Here is an 18,698-nt window from a genome sequence, read left to right on the forward strand (position 1 = left end):
GCAGTTTCCATGGTTAGGGGGAGTGGGGCAAGTTACCTAGTGCATAGAACTTCTTTCATGTGGGCCCCAGTGAGGATATCCTACTGGGTTAACAACAACTGAGACCAGCACCCGGTTCTGGCTGGGTTCAAATCATTTCCATTCTTCTCGGGTCCTGGCAGGATTTTGTTCTTGCATCTTATATTTGTGGATCCAAGCGGTTTCTTGGTAATTGGTGGAGTCAATCCTGTCTCTGAAAAATGATATAAACAACAATTTGCAACAGCGAGCAAATGTTTTTCAGAGAATAAACATAACGCTGCCCAGATAACGTTGTCTTATCAACCCAAATACAACATGTTGCGAGTTACTGTATCTGGCAATGAAAATGGTCTCTAAGAGCAGTCCAGTGACTTTTCTTTTCCTACAACATCCACTGCTGTGATACAAAATCTGCTCATAGCATCATTACTCGTATTCACGATTCTGTTGAGAGACTCGCAGCACTTGGAGGTCTTGGTCTGATCCTGAAGCCCAAGATGGGACGTGCTACTTTGTCGTTATTTAACCAAAACTGCAGACTTTCCTTCCACTTAAACAATATATTTAATTTCTGGAGGACAGTGCTGCAGTTTGGTCTGTTTGGGTCGACTGAAGCGGATCATTATCCTTGAATCTATTTCAGATAGGATGACTGCCTTCTGGTCCTTTTTGGATCAATCTCTATTTCTTTTTAAATGTACAATTGTATTGACTTTCCACTTATTTAATCAGGGCATTATGTCTGCATTTTATCCTTAGTTAGTAAAGCCCGTCTCGTAAAAGGTCAGTTTTGACAAACAAGTTCTTTTCCCAGTCTGAATACACTGTTTCTTGGCGTAAAACATAGATGTGTAGTTTGACAATTGAGTTCTTTTCTGGCCTTTAGGTTTGCTGGCTGGTCTTGACAGGCGAGTCAGGAGTGAAGAATAATATAATGAAATATTGCATTCATGCTCACAATCTGTACTGCATTCAGATCTTCCATGAGCAGGCTCGTACTATTGATGCTCTGTGTCAGCATCGTGCTGCGTTATCAGACATCCACAAACATGTTGCAGGAAACCAAGCTGACTGTCTTTAAACATATTAATTAATAAATGATGGAAATTGAAAGCAATTACAAACAACACAACAAAGACGCAATACAACACCGAAACTGTCAAACGTGAGTGTAATCAATCAACGATCGTGTCAGGATCATTTGGTGATGTTTGAATTCTGTGCTCGTCAGTTAGTGACATGCAGTCACCAACATATTGTTACTATTGTGTCAAGTCTCCTCATATAATCGGTTGTTTTCTCACTGTCATCTAGCTCTGTGAAGTTTAGGATTAACAAATCAAACTTCTTGAAGTCCTCCACTCTGGTATCATTACCACCAACTCTGTCCTGCAGCGAGACTTTGCTGACTGAGTCTGTGCCTGTAAGGTAGGGGTGTCAAACTCATTTTCGTGAAGGGGCCACATGCTGCCCATTTTGATCTCAAGTGGGCCGGACCAGTAAAATCATAGCATAATAATGCATACATAATGCATACTCTATGTTTAAATCATTGGTGAAGGTTTTTGGATGATAAACCCTATTTGAAGGTCTTTCTAGGATAAACTAGAAACATAAAGACCAAAAATCCGACATCACCCCACTGTTTATCTGCCTAGGCTCTCCTCTGCAGATTCCCTCGCAGTTGAGCAATAGGTTTAGTAAAGTCAGAGATACAATCAATCAGAGCATCAGTGGTTCAAGTCCCAACTCAGGTAGTTTTTTTGTTTGTTTTTTTCACTTTTTTTCTTCTTCATTTTTTAACAATCATCCCGCGAGCCGGACTGGACGCCCTGGCGGGCCGGATCCAGCCCGCGGGCCGTATGTTTGACACCCCTGCTGTAAGGCATCTTTGGGCCATTTAATAATTTGGTGTACTTTGATTAGTGCCGGGAAAGCATTGCTGGACTGAGGTTGCACAGTACTCGGCAACATTTGATCAGTCGGATGATCTGAGAGAAGGAACTCTTTCGGGGGTTCAGATCCTGGGTCAGTATCCGCTGAAATCTCACCGTGTCTTGTGTCGGCCGAAGGCGCTGATCATGTGCAGCATACATTTTTTCCATTGTTGTCAATGTAGATGCCTGCAAGCCCGGCACTATGGGTGTATCGGTGTAATTTCATAAATGTGCAACCCTGACTGAAGTTCTTACCCTGTCACCTAAGTAGTGCCCGCTGCGCCCCCAGCTGTGTTCTGTGAAAATTAAATGTTGCTTCTTCCTAAAGTGCTTGTCTTTGCGGCTATGCACCATGGGTATGACGTGGCTGGCCCCCCTGCAAATCAGTGCCTGGCGCTGGGCATGGAAGGCCGGATTCACGGTGGTGGGAAATACATTACTTTTATTTGTGTTTAGTCAGAGAGGCTTGCTGCTAAATTGCTGCAACTTCATCATCATTGCCAACGCAGCGTGCAATATTTTAGTCCAAATTCTATTGTATATTTTGTTAAAAAAAAAGAAGTAAATGCTCAGTGTTTTTCCCGTGCATTTATTCACTGCCAGACCAAAGTTACCTGAGGCCCTGCTCGATATAGACACACATACATCCCCTTTGTTCTGCTCCTGTCAGTGTGACTCACAGGGAGCTCACCATCTCACTCAATAATGAATGTGCAGAGAAAATAGATAGAACATTAGCAACATCTTTTTTTTTTTTTGCCAACTGGGAAGTGTGTGTTTGGGGGAGGGGCGAGGGTCCATCACCACTGTCAGGATTCATTAGTCGGGGGCAGTCAGAGTTTATCTCGCACTCTCTTCATTACCAGTGCAGCACATGGCAGCAATGCTTGAACAGCATACAGCCAGAGAGAGAGAGAGCAGAAAAAGAAGAAGAAAAAAAACCTGGCTCACCACATATATCAAGCGCTTACAGAAGGCCAGCGATTTGTATCCATCCGTCTGGACGCCTCATTATCCACCCGCGTTTGACATCACTTTGCTGAGCCGAGCCTTTGCAGCGTTGGCCTCTAAATGTTTGAAATTATGCAAAGCAATAACAGAAAAGCAGCGTTTGATTGAATAGTCAGATGGGAATCCTTTTTTTTTCATAAACAACCACTACATTTTGACCGATGCCGAGAATAATAGTTCTCTTATTATTTCCCCCCCAGAGCTGGCATTTAAGTTGTAGAACATGCAGGACTTTTGTAAAGAGCAGGCATCTGTAATGGAGAGGATATCCTCACCGCTCTGCCTGCATGAGTAATAACCTTCTCTTTTTTTGCTTCCGTGTTCGGAATGCAGTGGAGAGCACTACAATACAGAGTGTGGAATTAAAAATTATAATTCAGCATATTCTCTTTTTTTTTCTTTCTGAAAATGCTTGATTTAGGCAGCATGCTGACCGAGCTCAATACCCCGGAATCTGTTTAACTTCCTCTGTATGTGAGACGGGTTTATTGCTTGTTGCTGATATAAGCAGCATGGGGGTACAAGGCCGGTCAGGGCAGAATTTCAGATCACGTGACCATCGGATGGCGATGGAGCGGCAGCGGTTGCGACTGCCTTTTAATCGGAATTTTCAGATATTAAAACCTCTCTAATCTAAATGGAGCTTCTGCTGGTCACGTCCCAGAGCCTCTGTCCCCGATCGCTCTAACCTCGCCTCCCTCTCTCCACACACAGCTCAAACCTTGTTTCTATTTTTTCTTCCCTACATCGCCCGAGGCCTCACAGCACACACAGGGCCCAGAACAGAGGTCGACGCAGCGGCACATCTCCTCTCACGCCCGTCTGTGTTGGGGCCCTCTGCCCCTTTTTTTATTTTTATTGAAGAGTAATATCATGAATTGAAATATTTTTTCAAAGCATCCAGCAGGGTGCCACAGAAAGCACACAGCGTACTCTGGGGGGCACAGTGGTGTTGCTTCCACTGATGCTGGAGGGGGGCATGGAGAGTGTGGTGGGCCAAAGAAATGGAGGGGGGGGGGGGGTAAAGATGTGACAATCCAGCCTCTTGAGAGTCCTGACGTGGACCAGCATTTGTTCTAATAGCAGCACTTCTTAACAAAAGGTGAAACTTTTGTGATTTTAAGTTAAACATCAATGTGTTTCAATTTGAATGAAACTACAGCTCCCATGAATTAAAAGAGTATTAAATATAGTTATCATATAATGTCTTCTCGCTGCTGTCTAACAATAAAAAAATTAAAACATTTTGTAAAACATTATGAGAAGAACTGATGATAATATAGAACTGAAACGCATTTCCCTGAAGCTTTGTTATTGCTTTTCTAGGTGGTGAAGCGGCATCATTTTTTTTCTTTTGATTTCCCTCAACTGCTGTTATTAAAATAACAATACGTTTATTCAATTGAGCAATTTAATTCACAACACGTGAAATCTTACATGTGCTGAAGTTGTTGTTTTTTCTCCCAAAGTGATGGTGGTAAACATAAGAAGAAAAACAAATCGACTTAAATTTGCAAAAAGAATTATTAACATTTTTATTAAAAAGTCACCCGACTGGCTTTTTCCAGAGCTTTTGACCACATCGCACAGACTTCCTCAGCTGGTTTTTGAAAAGGGTTTCCAGCTAGGTACAAAGGTCAAGTAAAGAAATAAAACTGTCAATAGTTTTTTCACAGATGGAGAAAACAAGTTTTGACAGATACCTTTTTTAAGTTAAAAGGGAAACAGTTGAACACTCATAGCCACGATGCAAAATATATTTATTAATTTAGCAATGTCGATGATTAGTCAACATGCCAGTCTTCTTCAGGGTTTGCTTCACCACTTTGTACTTGTGTTCTCACTGTGGTTTCACCGGTATGCGTTCCCACTCTCTCTCTCTCTCATTTGCAGAAATTGAATATAATACACATAAGTATGTTCTCGTAAGTATTGAATCACCTGATATATGAATCGACGCGTTTTTGCTTCCTCTGTATGAGCCGTTTATATGTACAAACCAAACGGTTCCTCCTCCCGCAGCTGGCCGCCATGTTCCTACAGTAGCCCGGAGCGGACAAACCAAACACTGGGTCATGGGGCGTCTGTGTTTTGGTGTTTCAGTAGCACTTTATAATAACTACACACTATTTAGCATTAGTAAAGCATGGTCAATTCATCATTTATAATGCATTGTTCCAACACAGTTATAAATGTTTAATTCTTGATTAAGAAACTTGGCTATTATGCATTTCATGATTGGGTTTTCGTACTTTATGAATGATGGATTCCCCATTTGTAAATTAATTTAATATATATTGCAAACCAATTATTAAGGACTTATAGATGGTGCACCAATGGTTAACATGTGCTTTATAAACGCGTTCACGAACACAGGAGAAAATTGATCAGGCATGTTTTTTCTTCCTTAAGAGGTCGCTTTCCATGAACCAATGATCCAATTCTGCTTGAGTGAACACTTTCCCATAATGCCATCAGTTGGAGACTTTTGAAGAGCTCACAGTTGCAGCAAGATAATGAATTTCAATCTAATGTGTCGACTGCTTTCCCATCGGCAAACAAAAGCTCTGATTTCTGCCATGAGCTCCGTACCAGCTGCAGTGTCGGGTGACGTGAGGAAAGGAGGGACTTCCTGTGAGCTCCTTCATATTTGAGATGCTTCTCAATAAACTGATAATGACCCATCGCCTTGTCAGAAATGATGTCGTCATCATATAAACACTGCATGAAAGCTGACAGGCAGTCGCTCGGCACTTCAGGCAGAGCAAATGTGTCACGTAGTGGAGTTCATGTTTGGACCGCGCGCCATGGGGTAAACAAAATAACAGAAACGGCGTATAATGAAATGCAGTCCAGTACAATGGCATTACATTCTTTTTACAGTCTGCTCAGTGGCCTTCATTCTGTGTTGTTGAGTCTTTTTATCACTGGTTATCTTTGCAGGTGCATTTCTGTATTATATTTGATATCTTCTGCAGCAACAATGTGTACTGTTTGTGGCTCTGCGCTGCTTTTAAACATTTGCTGAAATAACGGCGGTCGCATCTCATATAATAGCCGACACACAAAAATGTCTGTGTTCAATATGACTCACATGTGTTCACTGGGGGAGAGATATTGAAATCATGGTCAATAAATCACAGTTAAAAAAGGAACCCATCGCAACTGAGTCACGTTATTTGCTCCCAAAAGTCTCATAATTATGCAGGTTTGTATTTAATTTTGTCATCTCCGTGCATGCAAAACAGTGCTTCAAGAATTGTGAAGATTTGCATTCATCAAGTGGACAGATACAAAACGTAGGCGGAATACTAATGAGGCTAAAAATTAAATAAAAACAATTGTGTATGGTTTAAGCAGAATAAGGTCAGGTTTAAGATCAGTTATTGCCTCACCCGCTATTCACAGTTCTGCTTATTTTCATCTTCCCCTGCTCTTCCCACATGATTATTAAGTGGATCAGGTGAATACTGAATATGTATCAGGAGAAGAACTGGGAACCGCTGTTTAGGCTTTCATTTTTTTTTTTTCATTTAAAGAAATATTAAGAAATATGTCATGGTGTCTCTACAGACCCTTCTCTCAGATAAGTCCCGCCCATGAATGCAGATTGGCCAATCATTCTGTAGCATTTGGTTTAACCTCATAAACCCTAGGGTCCCCCTAATTTGGGGACACCTAGGGTCCCCTACAGCTCATATGACCTTATTTTCTGCATAAATATGATCAAAAGTCAAGAGTCTGAGCAAAAAATGACTCCTCAATTTCTCCCCGTTGGCATGTTTTGAAGCATTTTCAGTCCAAAAACTGTGTTTTTCGGTTCAGAAATAGAAAAATGACCTTTTTGACCTGAATCTTGGTCACACCGTGAGCTACGTGTACTTCAAATGACCATCTCCTTTCGCGTGTCATCTGACGCGGTTTCTGACGAGTCTGAGAACCAATGAGATCGCAGGACCTCGAAAAGCAGGAATCAAAACTCTGGTTCTTGCTTCGCAGCCAGAAACTCCAATACTGATCACACTGTGCTCTCACTATGACTGTTAGATTCACACAGTCTCTACGGTTACAGGGAAGGTACTTTGAGTGAAAAGGGGTACTTATCCGTTGTTAGGAGCGTTTTAGTGAAACGTTATAACCGCTTAGTCATGTTGAGGAGTGGTCTACCACGTGAACAGATTGAATGTCATCATGCTGAGGGGCAGGTGTGCTAATTGACTTTATTGGTTGTATTATCCTTCTTCTCAAGCTCTTTAGTCTCACCAACTGAACTGGGATGGATCAAGTTTTTAGCCCAGAAACCTGCTTCTGATCCCCCATCCTCTATGCGGATACATTACGGTCATTATGTTCTACGGGGCAGTGACGGCCTCACTTATTGGTCCTCTAAAACAGATGGCCCGTCACACTCTGATTGAATTTCTTCTCATAAACAGTCGCCGTCTCTCTCCGCCGCGTGACAGCGACTTGCGACGGCGGAGGGGATGAAACTTTGTCTCGCCGCTTCGAGAATCTTGGCTGGGAAAAGCGGTGGCAGCCTCCACAGGAAGTCACCTTACGGCACCTGTTCTCTTGGCCTCTGCGTTTCTCACACACACACACACACACACACACACACACACACACACACACACACACACACACACATCCAACCTGTGCTCTGCTGCCCCGGCCCGCCGCCCGCCTCTTCTCGTCTGCTGGCAGGCCGTCAGCATTATCGCTGCACCTGCAGTTAATGGGGAAGGCTTGGGTAATCGTCCGTGGGGTAGACAGACGTGCCGAGGCGGCGGCTGGCGGCAGGACCAACGTCTGTCGAGTGCGTGCCGCGCCTCCTTCTCTTGCTGATTGGGCCAGGTTGGGCTGCCACGGCCAGAGTATTTGTCGCAATGTCAGCACTCCTTGTCTCGCTGGCCCTCGCAAAAAAGAAGCAAAAAAGGGGTGAAATCATTCATCTTTCTATTCATCGTGGAAGCCATTTATCACGGAGGGGCCGGAGACCTCCATCAATTATTCCGCCGGGGGAGAAAGAGTGAGGAAAGGGAGGCTTTTGAAAGGCAAATACATCTTGATTTAATTGGAAAGCAAGTATGCTCAAGGGCTGCTAAGCAGATTTCCCCTAAGATGGAGCATAAGAGATAACGGAGCGAAAGAGGGAAGACAGACAAAAAGACTGAAGGAAAAAAAAGAGAGAGAGATGTTAGGGAGGAAGAGAGATGGAGAGGAAAGACAATAGATGAAAAACTGAGAACGAAGAACAAAAGAAGAGAGGTCCCAACAAGCAAAAGAATGACAAGCATTTGTCTCTGCAGACTCCGAGCAGAGACGGGACCTCGTCCTCCACCAGCACAACACACACACAAACACACACACACACACACACACACACATGCATACATCTACACACACACACACACACACACACACACACACACACACACACACACATAGACACACACACATACAGAAACACATACATAGACACACACACACACAGAAACACACACATAGACACACACAGACCCACAGAAACACACACACAGACTAAGGTGAAAGGGTTGGCCCTGGCGGTCGCGGCGGCTCTGCTTCTGGTTCCCCTGTTGTTCGCCATCGGAGCCTCTGGAGATACGACTGACACACGGGGAGAGAGAGAGAGAGAGAGAGAGAGAGAGATATGGATATCTTTTTGGGGAGGCTAATACATTTTGGGAGGACATTTACTCAATGCAGCGTTTGATAATAAGGATAATACATTTATTTGTAACGTACTCAAGGCAAAAAATGTACACAAGAGAGATGACATAACTGTACGAAAGCATTACAGGTTAAAAGCAGATTTTAAATATGCCGCCTTGATTTATTACACTGCTAAATACAGCACGAGCACCAGTGGTGGGCAAGAAGTTATTGATTGATTTATGTATTTATTTACTATATTAGAAAGTATTTCACACACTTAAAATGCATTCCTTGACAAAGCAACTCCAAATCATCTTTGACTACACCAGTATATAATTTAGTTTTTTTTAATGCTCAAACTATTCGACACGATCACCCTGTTTTTTTTTGCATATTGCATGTCGATAACGGCACCTCATATTTTTTTTTTTTTTACAAATCACTTTACATCATCCTCTAGTAGAGCTCGTTTCGCACTGACGGGATTTATTTCCTCGCGCTGCCACTGATTACATCACAGGAGCATCTTGCCACTGGCAAAGGATTGTTAATTATTATTTTGTGTTGCTTGGTTGCTGTGTGTGTGTTGTGCACATGTGTGTGTGGGAGAGGGCAAAGCATTCAAGAGATCACGTATCCCCCAAGAAATGTGAAAATCTTGCTTTTCACACCACATTTGTGGGTTTGAATATATATATATCAGGATTACACTTGAGCTAAAATGTATGAAATCATTGCTGGGTGAACCTTTTCTATTAAAATTTGACTTAGCATTTCTGCTGAAAGGTTAAGACACAAAGTTGAAATGCCAATTGTTCCTAACTCGGCTCCTAAGCATTAATAATGCACACTTATTGGTCTGGATTGCGGTTTCGGAGGAATGAATATCATTGCGATCAGTGCATGTTCATATCTACCTTGATTGGATTTGAATTGATCATGTGACCCTTGAGCAGAGCTCCGTTGGCTCAGCCGCCGCAGGACCGAGTCGTCCCCTTCAAGGTCATCCTCCGTGCTGCCGTGCTCCCCCGGCCTCCCCCCGCTGGGTTCTGCCCCACGGCCTCTCCGCACTGTGAGCCTTAAGATACGTCAGCGCAGGGATGGCACATAATCTATATTTCATAAGGCCTTGATATAATTGGTGGCAGCGAGGGAAGGTCACGTCGTGATGGGGGCGGGGCTTGTCTTCCTCCGCACACAATGAGGAGGATGAGGCAGTGGTGTCGCACGATTTTTTAAATAAGTGGAGGCACAAGGTGTACTAGAAGAGTGCAGCAATAATTTAGCATGCTTTGAAAAACACGCAGGGGCAATAATTTGTTCATCATGGAGACATTTCTGGGAGTTTTGGCAAACTAAAAAATATGTGGCACATTTTTTGTCAATTAAAAATAATTCAAATACTTTTTTTTAGACCCAGGAGGCCTCCAAATGATGACACTTAAAGAAGAAAAACAGCCCAGTTGTCTGATAATTTAATTGCAGCAGCAGAGATGCATCTTTTCCTCGCCTGTGTTCCGGATGTCGCGTGGAGGACGAGCTCGCCAACAGCTCTCACAGCCGCTTTATTCATTCGCTTCTTTATTCATTTATTTTGTTAAATTGCTTCTTTTAAAAAAACAAAGGAACCCTGCTCGTGCATCTTTCTTGCTCCTCTCTCGAATCCGAAGCCGCTTTAATGAGATTTATTGACACAGATCTTAAGAAACAATATCGCCAAAGCCGCGGGATATTCTGAAAATGTATAATTGAGAGCAGCGAGAAAATGAATAATGTTGGTTCACTGATGGTTCATATTGAGTGACGTTTCTTTAATTCTCCCCCTGACTCTCTTCTTCATTCTTGAAGTCCGCTTCCACTTAACTCATCTTTTATCCTATTATCTTTGCAAAATTAGAGATTCCCTCACATAATCACATCAAATGGATGGGCCAGAGTCTGCAGCAGTATTTAATGTGATACACCAGGAACCGCTTAATACTTTAACTGGAACAGTGATACATTCTGATGCTTTATTGATTTAAATGAGTATTTGAAAATGGATGAGTGAAATACAGTCAGCCTGAACACACAGGCAGTTCTCTTCCATTTACTTCAAATCAAGCATCAGCCAGAGAGACGTTTATTATGAGGTGGCGGACGTTGGAATAATACTTTCTGTGGCTGTCCGATATCTACTCCACAAAGACTTCCATACCTAGACGTCTCATAGAACTCGACTTCCAACTAAAGTTATTGGTGTAAGTCGGGTTCAATGAGAGGTCAGCATTTATCCCCAATGGGGCTGGAAGAACAGCATTGCTGCTTGAAGCTGTAAATATCCCATTAAATTCCAAAAGATTGGATTTTAATCTTGTTCTGGGTGGTGGAGGAAGCAGTGAGAGGCAGGTGAGAAAAAAGGGAGAAAAAAAAGATTATTTTTCTAATTCTGATTCAAATTGTTTTCTCTCTGCTGCACATTGCTTCAAAAAAGGTGGAAAAAAGGTTTTTGCTTTCTGAGTTACTAAATAAAAAGATGTGTGAAACAAGTTTTTCCATCAGTGAAAACCTGACCAAAAAGTTATAATAGGTGATTTTTGGCCACAAGAGGCTGTATTTCTCAACTACCCCATGTTCTGAATAGCACTGAAAGCCGCCATGTTTTCTTCCAGGTGAGTATTGATTGTATCCCTGCTCTCTTAACACAAGATTAGGGCTGCAACAACAAATTGCTAAAATCGATAAAAATCGATTATCAAAAGAGTTGGCAACGAATTTCATTATCGATTCGTTGTGTCGCGCGATTATTAAATCACGTAGTTGGGCTTAGCCAACAACGTGATGTCGTGGTCATAAGAGGCCTAGATATTGATAAGATGATGTGAATGAAATAGTTTAAAGTGTAACACCCGGTTAATTGTGTGTGTGTGTTTGTGTGTGTGTGTTTGTGTGTCTCCTGATTGTGTCATTCCCTTCACCTGTCCTCAGCTACTCACATGGGTGTCCCCTGATTGTGATTCCCTTCACCTGTGTTTCCCCTCTCGTATATATACTCCTCCACCTTCCCTTGTCGAACTGTTTTTGTTGCGTGACTGTTCGTTGTGTGTCCCACGTCATGTGCCACCTTTTGGTCAAGTACCTAGTTTTTTTGAAGCCTGCTAATTAAAGAACGTTTTTGATTTTTCCTCTGAAAGTGCCTCCCGTATTTGTCCTCTGTGCCTGAGTCTCTGCGCACCACAACAGGTCATGACAGGACAGTCCGACCATGACTGACTCAGCAGAGGTGAGCCCCATGCATTCAGCTCTCCGGAAGCAAGGAGAACGGTTGTACAACCACAAACAGTTGCTCTCTGCTTTGGAGGGCGGGCTCCAGGAACTTCACACTTGCCAAGGTTCGTTTCAAGACGACATGACAGGCCAGCTGCAGGCTCTAAGCCTCCAGATGCAGCAGGTGCTCTCCAGCCTCCATTCTCAACCTCCAGCGGCACCAGCCCCGTCTGGTCCACCGGTCCCGGGCCTCTCACCCAACCCGCACCTGGAGCCCATAGTCCCATAAATTGAGAGGTGCAACGGCCCAACTGCATGGGCATTGAGCGCTGCAACGTGTCGCTCCTTTCTCTCACTATGCTCCCTCACCTTTGACCTCCAACCCTCGTCCTACCCCACTGAACGGTCCAGAGTGGCGTTCATCATTACCAACCTCACAGGGAGTGCACGGGAGTGGGCCACAGCTGAGTGGGATCATCAGTCGGTTATTTGCCACTCTGTTTTGGACTTTTCCGGGGTCCTAAGAAGGGTGTTCGACCACCGGACCCCGGGCAGAGAGGCGGCCCGGGAACTTCTGACTCTCTGGCAGGGGAGCAGTCGGGTGGCTAATTATGCAATCCGCTTCCGCACCCTAGCAGTGGACAGTCAGTGGAAGGACCCCTCTCTCTCAGACGCCTTTTTTGGTGGGCTTTCTGAGGAGATTATGGACCAGGTTGCACCTCTCGACCTACCCACAGACCTCGAGGCTTTGGTTGCTTTGGCGACCAAGATTGATTACCGGCTGCACGAGAGAAGGAGGGAGAGACGCCAGGCCGAGGGGAGACCTCCCAGTTCTTGGAGGTAGTTTTCTCCACCACATCAGCCAGACCTACACCCGAGCTCGGGTTGGAACCGCCACGCCAGCTCCTCAGCACCCCATAGTGGAGGGGAGGAGCCCATGCAGTTGGGCCGTACTCACCTCTCTACAGAGGAGCACCAGCGCCGACTAGTGGAGGGGAGGTGCTTCTTTTGCGGGAGGTTGGGGTTAGCCACATCCTGGCTAAGTGTCCAGCAAAAGACCGGGCTTGCCAGTAGAAGGAGGGTTACTGGTGAGCCAAATCTTTTCCTCCCCACGTACCTCCAGACCCCTGACCCACGCTCTCCTGTCGTCTCCTGCTGTTTCCCTGGAACTGGCGGTATTCATCGGTCCCTTTCCTATCTCCAGTGTAATCAACCCTACGGCAGTCCGGTTAAAACTCCCCAGAGCCATGCGGGCCCACCCTACCTTCCACGTCTCCAGGGTCAAGCCAGTAAGGACCAGCCCACTGGTTCCCGCCTCCAAATCGTGGTCAGCGGCCCAGTCTTCACTGTGAGACGGCTATTGGCAGTCCACCCCAGGGGTCGAGGTCACCAGTTCTTGGTCGACTGGGAGGGATATGGACCAGAGGCGAGGTCCTGGGTTCCGTCCAAGAACATTCTGGACAAGTCCCTCATCAGGGATTTCTACCGGCGCCACCCGGACCAACCTGGGCCGTCTGGAGCTGGCTCTAGAGGGGGGGTACTGTGTGTGGTACTGGGGGGTTAATTGTGTCTCCTGATTGTGTCATTCCCTTCACCTGTCCTCAGCAACTCACATGGGTGTCCCCTGATTGTGATTCCCTTCACCTGTGTTTCCCCTCTTATTTATATATATATATATATATATACTCCCCCACCTTCCCTTGTCCCCTGTCGGACTGTCTTTGTTGTGTGACTGTTCGTTGTGTTTGTCCCACGTCATGTGCCACCTTTTGGTCAAGTACCTAGTTTTGTTTAGTTTTTTCGAAGCTTGCTAATTAAAGAACGATTTGGATTTTTTCCCCGAATGTGCCTCCCGTATTTGTCCTCTGCTCCTGAGTCTCTGCGCACCACATCAGGTCATGACATAAGGAAGAGGACGCTCTATCTTTAGCGCAGCTTGATGCAGGGCTGAGATAAAGTGGGCCTGAAGGTGTTGTTCAAAACAGACGTGAAAGGAGCAGTACAGCTTCCCACTGTCCCGGTGTTTGTAAAAACAGCCTCTGCTCCAAGGATATCAATTACAGTAAAAAGGGCTCACATTTGGCAGATGTAAAGCATACATGCGTATGTTTTTTGTGTTAGTCCATTTTTATTTCATTTTTTAACAGCTCCTTGAACATTAACAGATGTTCAAGGAGCAACCTGTTAGTGCACTTTCTGTCTGTTTTGAATAAAGGGTTGGAAATTAATGCTTTGTTTTTTATCCAATTCATTGATTAATCGGAAAAATAATCAATCGATTATTAAAATAATCGTTAGTTGCAGCCCTACACAATATGCATATAGTGTGTATTTGCAAATGATGGAGCATTACTATAATCTCTTTTCTGTTTCACAGCTGAAAAGGAAAAAAAGAAACTTAGAAATATTATCCTGTCAAACCATTTTCTCATGGTATAACAAAAAGTTAAACATCAGACTTAGAAATTGGATCAGCTTAAAAAGTGTCTCACTTTGCTCTGTAGGCTTCCATATATCTGTGGAAGAAAACACTTTAAACTGATGCATGCGCTCCTAAATCATGGTCAGTAAATCCTGTATTTCCACAAATCGTTAGCTAGTTCCCCCTTTAGTGTAGTGAGAATATTACACCGTCATTACAATAGCTTTCGATGTCTTTGTTTCCACATCACAGCGCTTCTGAGTTTTTCCTCAAGGCAATAACAGCGGCGTTACCGGACATCACTCAGACTTCTACTTCCTGCCACTTTTCAGCTGTTACAGCAAATAGGCAATATTAGCCTTCTTCCCGGCAGGTAATATGAGGAATCATCGTCTTTTTTTCTTTTTCTTTTGAGAAATGGACTTTGAGCTCGGATTACATTTCACACAGACTACAAGTCATCAACACAGAGTCCTCGTCAGTGGCCCCCTCAGCACTAATTCAGGGCAGATGGAGGATAAACAATGAAATATGGTGGCGGTCCCGTGTGGAGCGAGTCTCTTCATCAACGGCTCTCGGTCTGGGCTGTTCATCTTCAGAGGTTGCTGAAGGGCAACCACCGTACAGCCCATCATTCCACCGGCTCCATCCCCTCCTCCCCTCCCATCCCTTCCTTCTCCTGTGCACGCAAAAAAAACAGTTAAATGCTGACATGGAAGCTGCTGTACCTTTCTGGTACGTTTCCTCAGCACAGCAGGATGTGAACATACGCACTTCGTTTCATGCCCGAGCACACGCGCGAAATCCAGACAAACCGGCGAGGCCGTCCCACCTCTGCTGAGCTGTGCTCTGACCCGATGTCCATGTTGCTGCACTTTAGACACGCTTCCCCACTGAGGGGGGGGGGTTGACACTTCCTGTCACTTCACTCGTTGTACTAGACTAGTTTTTTTATGCTTTGTCGGTCTCCACGGGAATCTTTATCTTTCCTAAGTGCTCCTCCATCTTCCACTCCTGTCTCTCTCTTCTTCTCCCTCTCTCAGCGTTTGTGACTGTGTTGACATTGTTGTTTGCGTTCAACCAACGTCCTTCTGACTAAATATTCATAAATGCATACAGTACTCAGACGTGAGACTTTCACGCGGCACACAGCAAAACAGGAAGAATTTAGACGAGGAAAATGTGCAGTTGTGCGCTTTATAGTGTTAATAACATTATTTCATGTTATTCCATGATAAAAATAGTTGTAACTAACTTCTAAACTGCTGAAGACCGTTGCATTATTTGTCGTTTTGTTTTTATTTGTTTTATTGAGGCTTTTGACATTCCCACAATAGTAAAAGAACAGCATGATGCAGTAGCTTCCTGCCTCGAGCATGGTTTAGTTATTTATTTCAACCCAAACGACGATCTTTTTCTAAAGTTCTAGTTTTGTTGTCTAAGCCTAATGAAGTATTTCACAATATTTTACTAAACCTAAATAATTTGTTGCCTAAACCTAACCAAGTATTTCACGTAGTTTATTTGCCTAAAGCTTATAAGTATTTTACGATCTTTTGTTAGCCCTAACTATAGTTGTGTTGCCTCAATCAATCAAAGTATTTTTCTATCTTTTTCTAAACCTAACTAAGTATTGCACAATCTATTAAGCCTAACTCAGTACTTTTGTTGCCTAATTCTTTTTATGTGAAGACGGCAGTTGACATGTGTTGCTGTACTTTCGTTGGAAAATGCCAAAAAATTGAGCAGTGACAATTCCTGAGATAAATGACAAACTGTGGTATGAGGATTCTTTGCCACGATGACACACACACACACACACACACACACACACACACACACACACACACACACAGGAAAAAAACAATAGCAGCGTTGCTGCTGCTGCGGCTGATAATTAACTTTAGTTTCTGTGGTTGAGCCTCCTCTTTCTCTCTTTTGTCCATTCTTGCTATCAGCTCATTTGCACATTTGCTCTCTCCAACTGGCCGCTTTTACAAGATTAGGAAAATCCTTTCTTTGTCATGTCAAATAAACATTACAAAAAATAATAGTCCATCGCTCATCCTAGTGTTAATTTCAAGGCCAATTTTCAAAGTGCGTGTGAACTGAATGAAACTGCTCTTGAGTCAGAAGAACCAGGAACCACGACTGAGGAACTCTCTAGATCAGACCTGGGCATCTTTCGGCCCGTGGGCTCTCCCAGTCTGTCAATCAAAAATGGTCAATCAAAAATAAATAAATAAGGTGCACGCCATGAATGCAATACAAACGGCACTGCTTTTACTTTGAAGGCGATTTATTTATGTGTGCGCTTGCGCTTACGCAGCCTCACGACGGGCAGTGTTGCCGACTTGGAGACTGAAGTGAAAGTGCATTCTTCTGCAGTTTCTATCCTCAGCGAGCAGCGGGTGCTGCCGCGAGACCCCCGCCTCCCAAGGAGCCTCGCGCTGCAGTCTCCGCCTCCAGATTGAAAATTCATCACGCAAAGCTGCCTCGGATCTGACCTGCGGTCTGATGCACTATGGCAGAGCACTTTAAGTCAGAATCACTTCTGGATTTTCATTCTTCTCTCAAAGAGGAGAACTTTCCTCACATGAGGAGGCTCAGAAGATGTACAGATCAGATCCTCTCTCACTGATACCTGTCAGCTGTCCTTCACATCTCCACCTCATTCAACCAAACTTCATGCTCTTGTTCAAGCCAACACAGACTGGACTTTTCTCACCGAGTGAGAACAACTGAACTGGAAAACATCAAAAGCACTTATTGCTTTTGTTTAAAGTTAAGAAATTGCTGGTCTTTAACATACATATTTAAGGTAAGGTTTAAAAAAATCTTAAAAAATTAAATTACCTTTTTTTTACTTATTTTCATAGCCTTATTGTAACATGTATTCTTACCATTAGCAGCTCAAACCCATATCATTTACAGTTTTTTAATAAAGTAATAACATTCATATTGAGTTAATTGAATTAAGTTCAGACTATTGGTTCGGCCCTCCACGGTCCAAAATGAATTGCCCACCCCGGCTCTAGATCCTGGTTTCTAAAAAGGTTTCTGTGAAGTGATCTGCTGTGTTAACGAGCTACTAATGTCCAGCAAAGTTAAGGAAGCAAGTGTGGCTCAAAATATCATATTGCCAGTTGCATTTGTTCTGTTGTTCTATCGTTCCATTAATGTTTCAACAGTTCCACATTTTTTTCCCCGTCTTTATTTTCTTCTGCCCTTTATGGCATAATTGCATTTTCTATTTCTAATGTCAACAGGTCAGAATTGTAAGCTCTTATCTGCTGTCAGGAGGCACATCCTATTGGAAAATAGCTCGCAGGGTGGACACACACATTTGCATTTTCAGCCGCAACTCCACACGTAACATCTGAAGCTCATTTAAAAAACAATTTCCAATGCGGACCCTTAGTGGTAATTGTTTTTAATTCGTTCCTCTGCGCTGATTAATTGCGTGGAATCGCTCCAGCCATTTCCCATGTTTAAACGTCAGTTAATTAGCTGACAGCATTAGATGGGATAATTAATTCAGCTGGGGGTCACAGCATGTTACCGAGAGGGGTGGGGTCTGGTTTGTAGCCGCCAGCAGCCGCTGTGTGAGCAGGAGGCTCGTTGTAGACCTCGTTCTTCCTCAGACCTTGTTTTTTTTATGTTTGAGAAAGAATTCGGCTGCAGTGGCTACTCAAGTGTTCCAGCAGCACTTTGCCAGCTGGATAAATAATGACCCCCGTGATCCACCGCGCTATCAAAAGCTTTCGCAGTACCAGTTGTGTTTGTCTTCAGGAGGTAGGACAAGAGCGTCCAGAGGCCGTCATGTACGTTTTGTCCTAACGCAGGCTGCCACACGCATCAGGCCGTAGCTTTGATTCTTAGCCTAAAGCTGGTCGGGAGAGGCCGAAGTTCTCCTGGGTCATATAGTATGTACAGTGTACTTGCATTTTTTATTTTCTCTTATTCCCTTTGGGTTTCATCAGGCTTCAGCCGCTGTGTTGTTGTTGTTGATTCTATATGCCAGAATGTGTACAATTGTGTGTCATGTGCACATGCTTTGTACTAGGAGTCAGATTGTGTGGGGTGTGTTGTCCTTCAAAATAAATGTAGACATGACATGTGGAAAACATGGTCCCAAACTTTCAGTGTTGTCACAAACATGAACTCAGCTTGAAGGGGAACACTGTGTCCTCTGTAGCGTATGTACAAAGCTACATTAATCGCAAGCATTAATGTCCTCTTTCAGGAAAGTTACGTTTTTGTAACTACAGTGCACTCGACGAAAATGCGATGCTGGGACCTCACAGCATTTGTACAATAGCCCGCCCAACCCTCCAGGCAAACATATTTTGGGGGCGTGGCAGTTGGCTGGTTGCAAATAGTGC

At 43.9% G+C, this 18,698-nt stretch overlaps 1 protein-coding gene across 1 annotated transcript in view; it reads left to right on the forward strand.

Annotated features, from left to right (window-relative positions):
• The window catches only part of astn1 (astrotactin 1), a gene marked incomplete at its 3' end in the record, with an annotated part of 417,666 nt that overhangs the window by 205,906 nt on the left and 193,062 nt on the right, over positions 1-18,698 (forward strand). The window lies entirely within an intron of this gene.

This window comes from Taurulus bubalis, assembly GCF_910589615.1.
Source record: "Taurulus bubalis genome assembly, chromosome: 1".
NCBI lineage: Eukaryota > Metazoa > Chordata > Actinopteri > Perciformes > Cottidae > Taurulus > Taurulus bubalis.